The sequence below is a fragment of the Pyxicephalus adspersus genome, chromosome 2, assembly GCF_032062135.1.
Source record: "Pyxicephalus adspersus chromosome 2, UCB_Pads_2.0, whole genome shotgun sequence".
Lineage (NCBI taxonomy): Eukaryota > Metazoa > Chordata > Amphibia > Anura > Pyxicephalidae > Pyxicephalus > Pyxicephalus adspersus.
In genome coordinates this window covers 28,533,091-28,550,026 of record NC_092859.1, presented here as the reverse complement: position 1 = coordinate 28,550,026, position 16,936 = coordinate 28,533,091, and the positions used below count along the sequence as shown (strand labels likewise).

Sequence of the window (16,936 nt, the reverse complement as noted above, 5' to 3'; positions counted from 1 at the left end):
GATATTCTTTACTCATGATGTAAAACATGGATCTATATTACAGAAGAGATCTGAAGAATGGCTTACATTGTATGTAAACCATAACAATAAACTTCTCCTGTTCCCTTCAATATACCATTTTGTGATATCTGGTAGATAAGTGTCTCCTGTACAGACATCAGATAGTCAGATTGTTGTCACTGCAAATGATGATTTCCATTGAAAAACAAAGGGCAAGCACTGTTCACACTGCACAATTCTGTGTTATGGAGAGGGAAGAGAAAAGGATGAGCGAATGGCACCCGACTGTGCTCTCCCTCATAGGAAAGCAGGGAGGTCCATCCTGATCATTCATCTCCAATCTGTCATTCATTCATCCACCAAGGCAAATCATAAACGGCGTCTCAGGACTGCTTTGTACCTGCTAGATTTTCATCTGACGTGTGTACATAGCTTTAGACAGTTGTCACTAGAACTAGAGTCCTCATTTGAAGATTTTCCCTTTATTCTTGTGACAGCTCAGAATTGTCACTACCTGTGTGAATTTCTCTACCTGGGAGGTCTTCTAATCATTCACCAATCCAAAATGATAGGCCGAGCTTGCCAATTGGCACCCAGGATGCAGGAAGTCGCTGCAATGCATATGTCCTACTAAAGTGGTAGGTCTGTAATGCTCTTGGAAGTGCACATAACTATTTATACTTTTCTCAACAAAACTGGAGTTTTCCTTTAAACATTCTCACAAGTCACGCCATCCACCTTTCCTGGCGTTGTCAGCATCCTACGCAGTTTTGAGTTCTCTTTAATATTTTTTTTCCCTCGCATTCAAATATTTAACTGTGCTGATAAAATTTATGCTTAGCCCAATTTTTCTGAAATGTTAATATAAACATAATTTTTCCCTCTACCCTTTGGGATTCCTAAATTTAGCAACCAAACGGTTTCCATTAAAGCAGCAAATCTCTTTTCATCCTAGTGGAAATTTGTGAGTCAGTTTGAACGGTTCGAAACTCATATTCCAGGACAAAACCTACTTTTAACTTCTTCCTATACTGGTGCCCCTGCTGCCTATTTTCTACCCAGCCCCCTGTCCCTAGAATAATTGCAGTCCTATTATTAAGTCAGAGAAGTTCTATGAGGGAAAAATATTCGCACGAGAGAGGAATCCTCCTGAAACCTGAACAGTGCAGATATAATTTCATTACTCGATAAAATCAGCAATTGACTAAAAATGTCAAAAAAAGCTTCAGAAGGGCCTCAAGACCAGCTAAAAATGATTTGCTGTGTTCTGTTCTCTTATTACTTTCAGGAAATTATTTTCCAGTGAAAGTTTTTTTATATCTTTTGCTAACTCAGCAGGGTATTATATCAATGTAGAGAGTACTCACCAAAGGATTTCCTTATTGTAGTTTTCTGGGTAATGTAAAACGCTCTGCAAGTGTAAAGCAAAGAGTAGAAAGTATCTTAATTTTCCTGGAAGCCACGAAATAATGAAGCCATGGAGTGTTGGCATGGTGAGGACTAGAGTTAGTAGGAACTGACTTTCAATACCACTGATGGGAATTAGCAGCGGGCATTGTAAAGTCCCCCGGCATTTGATCAAAGCCAGATCTACCTTTCAGGAGTCTGTAGACATAGAAATCTTGGTACCCTAAGCTCCACCTCACCAGCAAAGACCACATGCCTAAGACACACTCCTTTTAACTCTAGATTTATGCATTGCAAAAAACATGTGAACTGTAAAAAGAAAACTACTTGAAGTAAAGGGATGCTACCCCTAAAGCCAAGTCAAAAATCACAAATTTAGGGTGGTGCTTGTTCCCCAGCCCAAACACTTTTTTTATATTTTAAAAAACACACAGAAATTTTTTTTCCAAAAGTACCAAAATCATGAGCAATCTCTGGCCCATAGCCCCTACCAACCTAACCATCCATTTTGCCAGTGGACTTTTAATTCCACTTAGCACCTCCTCGAATCTTATATGATGTTGTAAATTCATACATAAAAGTAATATCACCTCAAGCTTCAACCATAAATGTTTCTACAGATTGTCATGAGTGTAATGTATAGTCTCCCTACTCTCTGGGAAAGCAATGGCTTGGGCATCCTTACTCCTTACTTGTGTGTCTAAAGAATCTGTAATGAGCTGGCACACAAGCTTTATCTTCTTCCATTTTGGCACGTTCCTCTTATGTCTCCTCCAGGGTTTACTCACTGTAGGATAATTTATGGTTCAGTTTGAGGCCCTCACTGCTAGCTTTTGAAATGGTTTATCCAAGCCAATAAATTACAAACCTGCAGGATGGAAGATTCCACCAGCCCTTCGATGATCTGGTCTCTCTGGCTTTACAAATAGAGTTTCAGTTCCAGGAGCCAATTCAAGTGAAGTATTGCTAGGAAATGTTGTCTGGCATCACCTTTCTAGCATCTTCTCAAGCCACCCACACCCTCTGGTGCACTGAATACACTATTCTGTGCTTTGAACTCATCCACTCTTATACAAAAAAGTCTATCAGGATGTCCACAGCATGCTTCACCTTCTCCTTCTTCATTATACTGCAAGCCACTTTTGTTATCGTCTTGGACCTCCCGTGACTCCAACTGCATTTCCAGTGCTGGAGTAGTCCTCCTCTAAGTTGCTCACCAGGGGACATTTCTGTCATTTCCTATGCCTCAACAAGGTGATGCCTGGCTTCACCAATTACCAAAATCCCTTCTACAAACACCATGCTGACCAGTTATCACTACATCATCCACAGGATTGCACCATAATACCGATTTATATTTTCCTTGTGAAGTATAGGTATATACTCTTAGTATTCCAGAACCAAGGACATATCTTAATACTGAAAATCATCCAAAATGCTTTATCTAAAAGCCTTCTCCTGCTGATTTCTTTTTTGTCAAAATTAAATCCACCCCTCTATAGTTTTTGTGGTGCCCAAGTCTTTACAAAACTTTGCGGTACATACAATTCATGGCCAGGCACTTTTGCACCTTTTTTTCAACATATATGAATTATTCCATCGGGAATAGATAGCTGCTTGATGCCAAACTGGCCCTTGAGAAGTGGTGTTGCCTCTTGGAGGGGCCACCTCATGCCCATCACATCAATTCCAGGCAAACCCATTCTAATATGTTTACCATAATACTAATCTCTGCCTCTTTTCAAACTAATGAACTTTCAAACTTCTCTGACTCAAGATTCTTCCAAGTGTAACAGGAATTCTCTGCTATTCCAGAATTTATTTTTCTATCTAAATCCTGGCTAACATATATCCAGGAATTGGCAACAGTTAGTGCTTCTGACGGTAGCTAGATCCCTTGGGGAAAGTCAAAAAGACACAATTTGAAACTGTTTTTGAATTGATGTGGCATGACTGGGAAGAACAGTGATTCTTAGTCTCTCTATTTTAATTGGACCTCCCCCTAATATTTGGCAGTATAACTGTTAATTATGCTGGTATAGGTGTTTGTTATTTAATGAGTTGTTTACGTTTGGTAAATAAAAGGTTGATATGGCTGATAAAAAAATTCAGTCTCCGCATTTATTTTATGGCTGGGTGGAAATAAGGAAAGCAACTGACAAATCCATAAGTCAAGTTTCAGATACCTTTAAAACTTGTTAAAACATCAATGAACTTAACCAAAAAAAAGTCCTGGCCAGTGTCAGCTCCATGTCATGCTGCCAATTCTTTACAGCTCACCAGTGTCAAAAGAGTTGAAGCTGCCCCTCCACCTAATGGAAGTCACTCCACCGATGACTTAATAGTTCAGGATCCTAAATGCTTGTGAGTAATATGGAATAAAAGAACATCTCACAGATTCGGCTATTGAGTAAGTCACACCACAGGAGAAGGTGAATGAATGCAACATTTGGTGAGTAATTCCAACTTGGCAAATTATTGGACAAAACCTACAAAGTGACAAGGACATAAGCCAGGCACCAAGCTTCAAAAAGTAATAGAAAGTTTGAGATACAACTGGTGTGTGTCCATTCAGCTTACAAAGAATAGTTTATCAATTCATATTGCTTTTTTTTCCTGCTGGAAGTGGCTTTGTGATGTTTCCTGCCAGACATCACAAAGCCTCAAAATGGTGATACCCTCAAGTGGTGTACAGCCGTGATGCAAACGTCATATCGTCACATCTCAACCTTCCCTTCTGTTCACTGTTAAAGTTAAACTGCTACACAAGGAAGTTTTATAGTTTAGTGCAAAACCCCATGCCACTCCGCAGAATTCGCATTGTTGGTGGAAAGATAATCGTTCATTCAACCTTGCAGTATCTAGTCAAGTGTGACCTGCTTTTACTATGTCAAACGGAATAATCCAAGTCTATTTATGTTCATATTGTTATATAATACATAATTTATTTCCAGAGGCTACGGTATGTCACTAATAGAAGCATAACAAAATTTCAGGCACTAAATGGTGCCTGGGGGGCTCCTAGCAACTGGCATAGTCATATCTCTGTGTGCAGCCTCCTAATAGCTCCTTCCAAGCTACACTTAACCTCTCCTCTGCGAATTATTCATCATGTCATAATAGCTGCTGCTGGAACATGCTGCTGCTGTGGTAACATTATCATCCAAATAAGAGCAACAGCTAGCATCTAATTTGAAGACAGTGGAAATGTTGATCTACCATTCCTGCATGTCTGTTTCCAGTTTTTTTGTTTCTTGGAACACTTTTTCACTTCATGGCTGCAGTAAATGAAAATAGCAATGGCCATAGATGGGTGGCTGTCCTGTTGGGAACAAGAAGAAGTCAGTTGTCTGTTCATATTTTGAACAACTGGCACTTGGTCTTACTGTTGGCCCTTTGCTGTTGGTTGCTGATCTTTTGTTCAGCTTTTGATCAATCAACTGCTGATTGGTTTTTTGAGGTCAGTCAACTGCTGGTTATCTATTTGATGGGTGTTGATCTGATCTGTTAATAAAACATTAGGTGGTCACTAGCTGGAGAGTAGTCTATATTTAGTGTTTTCATTTTCCATTTGCAAACTTTCGTCTACACCTGGAAACTGACTTTGTCTGTCTTCCTTACCTGTGCACTTCCTGTCCCTTGGACTAGCCCCATTGATGTTTCTTGCTAGTCATGCTTCCAAGATTTTTACTCATTATCTTTCTAATTTTCCCAATTTAGCTCTGATTTCCTATGTTGCTGTCCTGCCTACAGCCCTATTCTTTTCTTCCTTCTTGCCAAACTCCTGGTTTTATTGTCCTGGCCCACTGATACTAAACTGGGTGGAAATAAGGAAAGCAACTGACAAATCCATAAGTCAAGTTTCAGATACCTTTAAAACTTGTTAAAACATCAATGAACTTAACCAAAAAAAAGTCCTGGCCAGTGTCAGCTCCATGTCATGCTGCCAATTCTTTACAGCTCACCAGTGTCAAAAGAGTTGAAGCTGCCCCTCCACCTAATGGAAGTCACTCCACCGATGACTTAATAGTTCAGGATCCTAAATGCTTGTGAGTAATATGGAATAAAAGAACATCTCACAGATTCGGCTATTGAGTAAGTCACACCACAGGAGAAGGTGAATGAATGCAACATTTGGTGAGTAATTCCAACTTGGCAAATTATTGGACAAAACCTACAAAGTGACAAGGACATAAGCCAGGCACCAAGCTTCAAAAAGTAATAGAAAGTTTGAGATACAACTGGTGTGTGTCCATTCAGCTTACAAAGAATAGTTTATCAATTCATATTGCTTTTTTTTCCTGCTGGAAGTGGCTTTGTGATGTTTCCTGCCAGACATCACAAAGCCTCAAAATGGTGATACCCTCAAGTGGTGTACAGCCGTGATGCAAACGTCATATCGTCACATCTCAACCTTCCCTTCTGTTCACTGTTAAAGTTAAACTGCTACACAAGGAAGTTTTATAGTTTAGTGCAAAACCCCATGCCACTCCGCAGAATTCGCATTGTTGGTGGAAAGATAATCGTTCATTCAACCTTGCAGTATCTAGTCAAGTGTGACCTGCTTTTACTATGTCAAACGGAATAATCCAAGTCTATTTATGTTCATATTGTTATATAATACATAATTTATTTCCAGAGGCTACGGTATGTCACTAATAGAAGCATAACAAAATTTCAGGCACTAAATGGTGCCTGGGGGGCTCCTAGCAACTGGCATAGTCATATCTCTGTGTGCAGCCTCCTAATAGCTCCTTCCAAGCTACACTTAACCTCTCCTCTGCGAATTATTCATCATGTCATAATAGCTGCTGCTGGAACATGCTGCTGCTGTGGTAACATTATCATCCAAATAAGAGCAACAGCTAGCATCTAATTTGAAGACAGTGGAAATGTTGATCTACCATTCCTGCATGTCTGTTTCCAGTTTTTTTGTTTCTTGGAACACTTTTTCACTTCATGGCTGCAGTAAATGAAAATAGCAATGGCCATAGATGGGTGGCTGTCCTGTTGGGAACAAGAAGAAGTAAGTTGTCTGTTCGTATTTTGAACAACTGGCACTTGGTCTTACTGTTGGCCCTTTGCTGTTGGTTGCTGATCTTTTGTTCAGCTTTTGATCAATCACCTGCTGATTGGTTTTTTGGGGTCAGTCAACTGCTAGTTATCTATTTGATGGGTGTTGATCTGATCTGTTAATAAAACATTAGGTGGTCACTAGCTGGAGAGTAGTCTATATTTAGTGTTTTCATTTTCCATTTGCAAACTTTCGTCTACACCTGGAAACTGACTTTGTCTGTCTTCCTTACCTGTGCACTTCCTGTCCCTTGGACTAGCCCCATTGATGTTTCTTGCTAGTCATGCTTCCAAGATTTTTACTCATTATCTTTCTAATTTTCCCAATTTAGCGCTGATTTCCTATGTTGCTGTCCTGCCTACAGCCCTATTCTTTTCTTCCTTCTTGCCAAACTCCTGGTTTTATTGTCCTGGCCCACTGATACTAAAAGCCTGCATCACAGACATATCACAATGTTGTTACAAAAGGCTAAAATCACAACGTTAACACACCAGGATAACGATATTTTTATTAAAGAAAGTTACAGTCCTTTTCATCTAATTTAAATGAGACTTAAACAGATACATAGTTAAAAGAAAAGATCTTTATTTTGGTGTTTGGGGTTCATAACTTTCGCCCTAAAGGGCCAGGACATGCACACATTCCCAGTACTTTTTTCAAAGACTAGCTGTAAGTAAAGAATTATGACTGTATATACCAAAATCTACACTGTATGTGGCCCTCAAAGACTGGAGTTGAGGACCCCGTGTTGGAGCTTTGTGAATTGAATCAAAAACATATGTGCCAGAAATTATATTTCTGGGGGAGTTCTGTATACCGTATACATAATGTCTTCTGTTGTAGCATTGCAAGTAGGCAGTTTTTGAAAATCATAGCGTGCCGAATGAATATAAATATAATTCTCAATAATATTAAACCGCACAATGGCTTGTATAGCAAATTTCTTTTTTATTACAAAAATTGAATTTTATTTAATTAAATGGTAACTGGAAAGGCCAGTTATTGAAATGGTAATCCTATTGAGGAATCTTTTTACTTTACTATTTACCTTAATCTTAATTTTTTATAATTAATTACAGCCAGATTTAACAAGATTTTCACAGAGCTCCTGGGAAGGGGTCTACATTGTATTGGGATGTGACTGTATTGTTCAGCAATCATTTGTAAGATCTGTAAAGGTGGAAAATGGAAGCAGGAAATATTAGATCAGCCTTTCTCAACCGTTCTACTCCTGAGGAATGCATAAAAAATTCTTGTGATTCGTAATATGGTCTCAGTTAATCTCTGATAAAATTCATTTATTGGGGAGCATTGGGAAAAAAAAATTGGTAGCAAGTGGAAACAATTCCTCCTTTAAACAGGATTAGAGTTATGCAGCTGCCAAGTGGTGCTGGCACCAGCCCAACAGTTGGTGGGATCCTTAGCAACCTCTGTAGGAACCCTGGGATTCCATGGACCATGGTTGAGAATGGGTGCACTAGTATAGATAAATATTTTAAATGGGGTATACCATAAACTGTGTATTTCAACCAAAAGTAGTTTTTAAGTATGGGTGAAGTGTGATGATCTATCTGCGACCTCCTTGTCCTAATTCCAATCTCTACTCCTTTTAACCTTTGTAAAGTACTTATAGGGAACCCCCAAAAAATGTAATTATTGAATATAGGTTGCCACCTACCTAGTAACTGTAGCAAACACAAAGAAAGGATGATCAAGCAAGACCTAGAATAATTTACCCGAATGGTGAACCCAAAAAGTTGTGTGGCAAAAGATATATCCTTAAAACATCAAAACCTTTTATTCACAATTTTTAAAATCACAAAACTTGTAAAAATATGAGAAATACAATTTTCCTTGTCTAGATGAGAACAGGGTAAATATTGACATAAGTGAGTCTCAAATGTACAGCAATATTCCAAAAAATGATTCAGTGATATTAATGTAGGTCTGACACATTTCGCAGGCTGAACCTGCTTCCTCAGGGGAAATATCACAGGCATAAATGGAAGACTCTTATAGCCTGTGGAACCTTGTAGGTAGAAAGAAAAACAAAGTCTTGGCCCTGAGCTTGCATTACAGGTAAGTACTATAGTCAGGTTTAATTCTTGATTCAAAAGTTTAAACTTTGTTATATGAGTTAAAACATATGTCCTTGTGAAAGGAAGAACACCAGACTCATTTGGCCAGCTCCCTCAATCTGAAGACATCCTTAGCCACACCTATTTCTCCTTTGGGTATTCCTACCAGCTTTGCATGTTTTATCTTCTGCTACATTCCCCATATTATGAAATAAATAACAAACCAGCAGGAATGATGAAAGCCCCTTACCTCCTAAAACCTGTATCTCACCAATATAGTCACTGAGATATAGAGGAGACTGTCAGAGGGTTTATCTCTCCGCAGTTTGGTATAAGTAAGGTTTGAGTGGACTAAACCTTTAAATATTTGCAGTAAATCTCTTTAACATCTTGTTGACTGTTGCTGATCATCTCAGACAGGAAAAGAAGTCCAATATTGAGTTATTTTGGAGGTGTTGGTCTGCAGATCAATAGAAGTTATTCAGTTTTATAGGCTGCTCCTAACTTCTATCATTCCAGTAAATCAATAGCAAGCCTGTACTTTGTGAGGATGATGCCTGCAACGACTTAAATGTTCACACAGCTGTAGTGGGTAATAACAATAGCCGGTATATCTTGAACTGGTCATCCACAGGCGCAATGCTCAAGAACGCTTGGGATTTCGACTTTCCACTTTAAACCGAATAGCCGGGAGCTCAGAGAGAACCTAAGTGTTTATAAGCCCCTGGCATACAGGTCATGGATGTGCATTACTTGGAAACAAAACATTTTTAGATTTTGGAAAACACACAAAAAAGTTTGGTACAAAACTTTGACTTGTGTGTTGTCCCTGGGAGAATTGCACCATCTAGAGCACCTATTTGATATTGCATATTGGGAACTGCGGGGATCTCATCATTTGAACTTTACCATGGTGTGAGTCATCAGGATCTGCTTGTGTTGGATTCCATTACACATTTTTAACAGCACAGATTAAGTATTGGTCATTAGAATTTCTTTACCTACACTAACAGTTCATTTTTGAGGGCAGCAGTTCAGGGATCGACCCCCTAATTCAAGATCCAAGCAGTACATCCTGAGTACTGCTCAGAACTAGAAAAAGGAGGTAGACTCACAAAAGTTTTTCTTACAAAATTTGGACAATTTTATTATATTATTATTATTATTATTATTATTATTAATAATAATAATAATAAACAGTATTTGTATAGCACCACCATAATACGCAGTGTTGTACAATAAATAGGAGAAATAAAAAATAGCCAAGGCTTGTCCATTGACAGAATTGAAAAAGAAGGGAGTCTTAGCACTCTATTGTTCTTAGCTCTGGCCCTAGCTATACACCAGCTCCTCAAGGCCATTCTTTTAAGCATGGTATTTTATTATGGTCTTCTTGGATTTAGCGTAAAATGCAATACCAATACACAACAGGCCATTGGTAATTCTAGTAATATCAGATGGGACCTCCAGTGTCCAATGTATCTTCACAAGTCAAGATCCTATTTCTATAAAGCTTCAATATCAAAATTATGCTTTTAAATAGCACTTTATATTATAATCCAGGCAGGTTGGTGAAAATGCCTTTACATTGTCCCACTCTGATAGTCACAAAGCTTTGTTCTATCTTCAGGTATTAGAGATACTTTATCAGATTGTTCTACAGGCAGTGCTGAAATCCCTTCTGCTCACCCCTAACCTAACCTAGTGCCCAACCCTAACCCCATGTCTTTCTTGTACCTAAGCTTAAGCTCCCCCACTGCCTGGAAAAATAACGTTAACCCTCTTCTTCTTGCCTCCTAACCATATTCCCATAATCCTCATCTAGTGCCTAAAATTAACCTTCCTGCTAGTCTATAACCTTAAACAAAAGCCAAACAATTGAAACACCATAAAATTGTTTTAAATTGCGGTGCCACAGCCCAGTATTCAAATTCAAACACAAACAATACATAAAAACATCATATAGAAACTTTTAATGCACCAAAAGTATCAGGAAACACCACTTTTAAAAATACAAAATTTTTAATTTTATTAATTCATTTATTATTAATAAACAATATAATTAAAAAATACAAATAATCATTTAAAAACAATTAATCATTTTTTGAAGAATCTCCTACACATGTGTCCCCAAAAACATATTCAACGTGTTTCACAGACTAAATGGTCTGCTTCCTCAAGGAGTGTAATGGAACATAATAACATCTAGATAAATAGATAACTTACCTCCCCAAAACCTAATCATAACCCTCCAGGTTTAGTACTGCTTCAGGGAGTACATGGCGGAATTTGCTCATGTGCAGTGAGGAATAATAGCCCATACCCATGGCTAGCTCCACTGGTCACAAAACCGGGTTAGTTAAAGAAATAAAATTAAGAGAGGCAGCAAGGACTTTTTGTAACATCAGAACTTTTCCATGAGCCAGAAGGAGGCAGTAGTTTGCTTTCAATTTGTTGATTTTGAGTTTGGAAGATGATTATAACCATATTAGTGTAACACAATTACTACTTCCTTCTGGCCCAAGCAGAATCGGTGTTCAGGAAAATACTAAGACAAGTTCTGCAATTAGGATTACATTTTATGAAAGTTATGGAGAAGTGAAAAGGTAAAGTAATAAAAGTGAATTAAAGAAGTGTTGGGAATGTGTGCTTTGGAATGGGGTGGGGGTGTAGTCAGTGGTCAGATATCTTCTCTTTAAAGGCACAAAAACCTCAATGTATATGTACCACAAAAATATACTCTTATCATGTATCATTATGTGTATTTTTAAATGAAGCAAGCAAAATAACAAAAATATCTCCCAATATTAGACAATGCCCTGTACAGCAGCACACATACTTAATGGAAGAGCAGCACAAGGAGCCAATTCAGTTCTTCTACATATACAGACAGAGTGTCTCTTTACTTATCAGTATGTTTCTGCTCCGAAGAGGTTGGTAGGGAAGTGATGCCAATAAATCCCCTGACTCAAACATAAAAATGGGTGTCTTTGGCTGTGGTTTCTGGCAGGACAAACAGCCACTGAATAGAATTACAAATCTATTGGCAGATAAGACAGTTTATATATGTGTAGTCCACTTGTGTAATAATGTATCTGCCCGGAGTTCAGCTTTAATTTCACTTGAAAATGCTATATGGTGTTACCCTGACTTCCCAGTATTCTGCTTTATTCTGCTGTTCAGCAGCCGAGGGATTAAGATATTAGTAGCAATCTGAAAAGTCTTTGTTATTGCAGTGTTGGTTACGATTCGGCTTAGCATCTGTTTCCAGGAAATCCAAGAATGTGAACATTACCCAGAAGTGCTGACGTTGTGCGATACAGATGTACAGAGATATCTCCAGGTACGGTTTACATTGCTCGTCTTGGGGGAACAAGGGGCAACAAGATCCTTCTTCTTATTCCAGGTTATAAACTGTCCGCCAGCGATACAATAACTCTCAGCTTCTTCGCTGAATGGGTCAATTATATTTTATTCCTGCACTATTCACACTTAGATAATGGTGTCTGGTGAGCAATTTCCTGATTCTAGGATCACATGCTGTCTCTGCAGAAATGTCCAAAGCTTTTCCTACAAACCTCCTTAATCTTCTATTGTCCCTGTCTGTTCCTGTTTTATTAGAACCATCGGGGGGATTCACAGCATTCGATAGAAGAATGTTATTACTAAACTATTGGTTGGCCTGTGAAGAGAGAAGTATTCGGTTCCTCATGTACAAGGCTGATTTAAAGCATACGTAGACCCTATCAATAAAATAATGCATTCATTAATATGGTATTATAATTTCTAAAGTCATTGTTAATATTTTACAATTGCAGATTTTAATAAAAGAATATGAATTGATTTTGCCATAAAGGTCCTTGTTCTGGCACTTAATATCACGGGCTGCTAAAATGAGGTCAATATCTGTGTAATAAGAACACTGCTGGAATCCCAAAAATCTTCAATAAGAACCAGTCACTGATGAGCATTCATTGCTGTCTGAATCCACCCCTTGAAATGTTATAACAGTACAACCTTTTTTTACTTGTATTCTCTACTTGTCAGAACAGACATCTCAGGCACCAGAGAATGTCTAATTACTGTCTGTAACAGATACTCACAAAACTGTCTTATAACATTAGTGTTGTTAGGATTACAAGAAATAAAAGTTAGGGCTTTATTAATGGCACATTGCATCATCTTCTATCATTCCACAGAGTGTTAGCTCCAAATTCAAACACAAAACAGGTTAGCTTTCCTTTGCAGTTCCACTAGATTGTCCGGGCACTACAGGTGATGAATGGGGACTTGTCTGCAGTTCATTTTCCCATGTGACATCACAATGGAACTGAACTGCAGATTACCACTGGAGTTCCACTACGATCTTTGGGCACTACAGGTGATGAATGAGGACCCCATTCATCACCTGTAGTGCCCTGTGTTAGTGCCTGGAGATCACCTAATGACAGGAGGCTTCCCACGGCTGCACAGCCGGGGTAATAATAATGTCATTGTGGGAAAACCTGTAAAAAAAAAAAAATATTAAAAAAAATAGCAAACATTCAATAAATTACTTTTAAATGTATTTATTTATTTTTTAAACACATTTTTCACATTTTTTCCCCCGATTTTTTACCGTTGAATCCCATGTTTTTCGGGTCGGGTCTTTCCGAATTCGAACAGCGATATTTGGGTCAAATATAAGGACAACCTGAATTCGAACACCAAAACTAATTAGGACTACGGAATACCTCCATATCTCCTCTCCTCCATAACATAGGGAAATGTGTTTTGTAATTCTAACAGTCCAAGTGTAAAGCTTTTTCATAGATGAATAGAGAAAAAGTGAATGTTGTCACCTTGTCTCTACTTGGTACCCCGGGATAAACACCTTTCTTGTCCTTGGTCCAGAAACTGTCCCTAAATTTGAACAGAACAATACCTATGCCCACTATATCCCAACACTCTGTGTGTTTGGTCATTGCAATTGTTTAGCTAGCACTATTTTACTGCCCAGCACTTGGCATGAGAATCCCTGAATTTGCCAGCAAACTGGGATCTCTTTATATACTTTTAGCTCAGACATGGATTCCCAGCTGCATTCTCCCTTTCTGTAGGAGGAATTTAAGTTCCTTTAAGTCAGGACACAGCACAGACATTTGTTAACAGGAGGTGACAGTCCTGCATGGGGTGTGAGAAGGAAACTGAAATTCACACCCTCTTTAATTAAATTAATCCTGTTACAAAATGCTGGTGGTGATTATCGCTCCCCCAGGTGACTTCTGCTCTGCATTTCAATAAATGTATCTTTTTAACCCTTCATTCATCTGTCAAATGAAAAAAAGAGAATAATGTGAATAGTTTTTTTTATCAACGGCACAAAGTCAAGCAGAATTAATATAGAAAAAACCTGGCAACAATTTAATGTTCAGCAGAAATTTCCCTCTAATTACTTCAGAAATAAAAATTTCTGAAAATATGAAGGACTCCTCACTGATGTGGTGACAATAATTCGTGCTACCTAGCTATTTATTTCACACAGAACACCTAAAGTATAGAAAAATTACCAGGGTTAGGTAAAGATGTGCAGAGAACAAGTACATGTAACCAGGGGTGTAGTGGGACGGGCACAGTGTTGCCCTCACTTTTTTGGGAATGGGCACGCGTGTTTTGCAAAGAATTGGAAAAAAATCGTTGGTGGTCCGCGGCTCTGGCCGGTCGGCCCCTCTGCGGGGTCAGGAGAAGGACTCCACTGGGGAAAACTCACTAGAGCCACAGACAATGTCCCCTGTATAGATCGTAGGCTCAGACCTGCGATGGGAGTGGGGGGTTCTGGTATCATGACGTCACTATGGGGGCAGTTTCTTCCACTTTAAGTGACACATAGGCTGGGGTGTAGAGGGACGGGGATGTTTACGGTGCCCCCTCTTCTTTCTTTACGACTACACCCCTGCATGTAACAAACAAACAGAATTTTCTTGAGCTAATGGCAGTTAACTGAAATCTGACTGCCATGGATTTCTGATTTTTAAGCATTATCAGGGTCTCTTTGCATGACACAGGCAGAAATCAAAATACAAAGCAATTATTCTAACAGTGGAGCCAAATGCCAACATGCAGATAACGCAGAGCATGTCTCCCACCAACATGGCTGCTTCTTCCTCCTCAATCAGCCATGTATGTATGGCTCCATCAGTATGTATGACTCCACACAACTCAATGTCACCTAGCAGTTTCTTGGCTCAGTAATGGTCCAGATAAGCTATAATTCAAAACTTAGAAAAAAAATACCACTGGAGAGTGACAATCTGCTGGTTTTGTATTGGCTGCAGTGTTAAACTAAAAATAAATCAATGCAGATTCATAAAGCAATTATGTTTTGTTTAAATTATACACATTAACTTTGGCAGTGAACTTTGAAAATTCAAAAACCCATTGGGGCTAGTTTACTAAGGTGAATTGTCCTCCCACAAAGGGGATTCATCTAGCTTGGTGATATGGTGATAGTTCTCTTTGCAAAGATTACCCAACAAATGAGAATTTCCTTGCACTTGATCGGAGGATTGAAGTCAGATTTTCATTTAATTTTCTAATATAAGAGAAATAACCCTTGTAGAGGGATTATTCACACCGCTATAGGATCAGTCTAAATTCTTTTAGTAAATCAACTCTATTGCTTAGCTGTCTTTGGCTGTACCTAAGCACAATTGCCTATCCACAGCTTTTTAATTTTATACTTTATTTTCCTGTTAGCAGACAATTCAGAAACAGAAAAAATACAATGTACAGTAGAACCCCGAGTATCCGGAACTCAGATAACCGGCACCTGACAGCTCCACTTTCTTGATTGCTCCTGTAGCCTTATGGCATGTGTTCTGCATCCAAGAACATGTACCACATCTCAGCTAGGGCTGCGGGAGCCATCAGGAAAAAGGAGCTATCAGGAGAGCAGAGCAGAGTTTCACTGATTGCTCCGCCCCAAAATTGGCTGAGAAAAGGGAAACCCGGGTCAAGCGTCATCAGGGTTTTCCTTTTTCTCAGCCATTCAGCACTAGAGGTGAAAAGGGACAAGTCTCCCCATTCATGTCTAGTGCTGAATCGCTGAGAAAAGGAAAAACGAATTAACCTCAGTTAACCGCAAAGTACACTGATCTGGAAACGGCCATTCCCTGTGAGTTCCAGATAACCAAGGTTCTAATGTATATAAAAATTGTCCCATCTGCACTAAAAAAAAAGGCTGCTCAGGTTTTTCATTCTTTTCACACATTCAGTTTCCACTTAAAGATAAAACAGGCACAGGATAGAACTTGGGTTGAACTGGCTTAGAGTATATAAGAGAAGTTCTTTGTTAGGATTCACATACACTTGCAGATTTCTTACCCAGACTAAAATGTTTTCAAAAGCCGAAATACTTGAATCTAAAGACATATATCTAGTGGAGTCATAGGCCACCATTCATAGAACTAGAAATACCCAAATTTCTAATTTAAATTATCTAGTGCAGTCAGCAAACCTCCAAATCCATAGTTTGCCTCAGACAGACATTGAAGACATCAGTGCTTTTTTTTTAGTGTACCCGAGGACATGGCAATGTGGCGGTGGTACATGGAGCCCAGTGGGACAGTCCCTACTTGTTGGGACAAAAACAGCCACCCTTGACATGCATTAAAATGTGTTGAATTTCTGTCAAATGTGTTGAATTTATCAAACATATGGCAGCCAAACCAGGCAGCTTCCAGATGTGTCCAGATGTTGCTTCTCCTACAGAACAGAAGATGAAGGGCCGTGTCACAGATAAAGAGGAAGGTATGAGTGTATGTCCTACAGAGACGTCATCCCTCTGTCTGTCAGTTCAGTATATTTTATGTTGTGGATACATTATGTTCTATAGTTTTTTAGGTTCTCATTGATCTTTACAAGATTGATTTTCTGGACATTTTAGAAGAATTCCCAGTGGTGTGCCTGAAAATCGGAAATCCTCACTGTGCCGCCCCAGCACCGACTTCACTCCATACCTCATCTGCATTGGAGCTGACGCTTTGATTCCCGCTCATTCATCATACCTGGTGTCAATGTCAAACCTTATAAAGTGACACAAAGCTTGAATTTTACTTCTGGCCCAAATAAATACAAAAATAAATTGCTTTCATGGATAACGTATCAGGAAAAAAAATGGGTGATGCAGTTCTGCTATTCCCCTTTACCAACTAGAATCAGGGATCACAGCTGGTTTACTCATTGTGGTTGTTAAATACATTGTGTAAGCATTTAACATTTTTTTGTGGTCATAAATATAGATTGTCAAATTGAATGTAACGTATGGGCTATACGATTGTACTATGGTAGAGGTCGCATGTTTTTTGTTCCTGATAAAGCGGTCTTTCTCTGCGAAATG

The 16,936-nt window shown here is 38.8% G+C and overlaps 1 long non-coding RNA gene across 1 annotated transcript in view; it reads left to right on the top strand.

Moving 5' to 3' along the window:
• The first annotated feature begins 11,752 nt into the window (after positions 1–11,752).
• The window catches only part of LOC140324981 (uncharacterized), an 8,264-nt gene continuing 3,080 nt past the window's right edge, over positions 11,753–16,936 (top strand). The window contains exon 1 of the long non-coding RNA XR_011919611.1: positions 11,753–11,902. This is a non-coding gene — a long non-coding RNA (uncharacterized lncRNA). The remainder of the gene's footprint in view (positions 11,903–16,936) is intronic.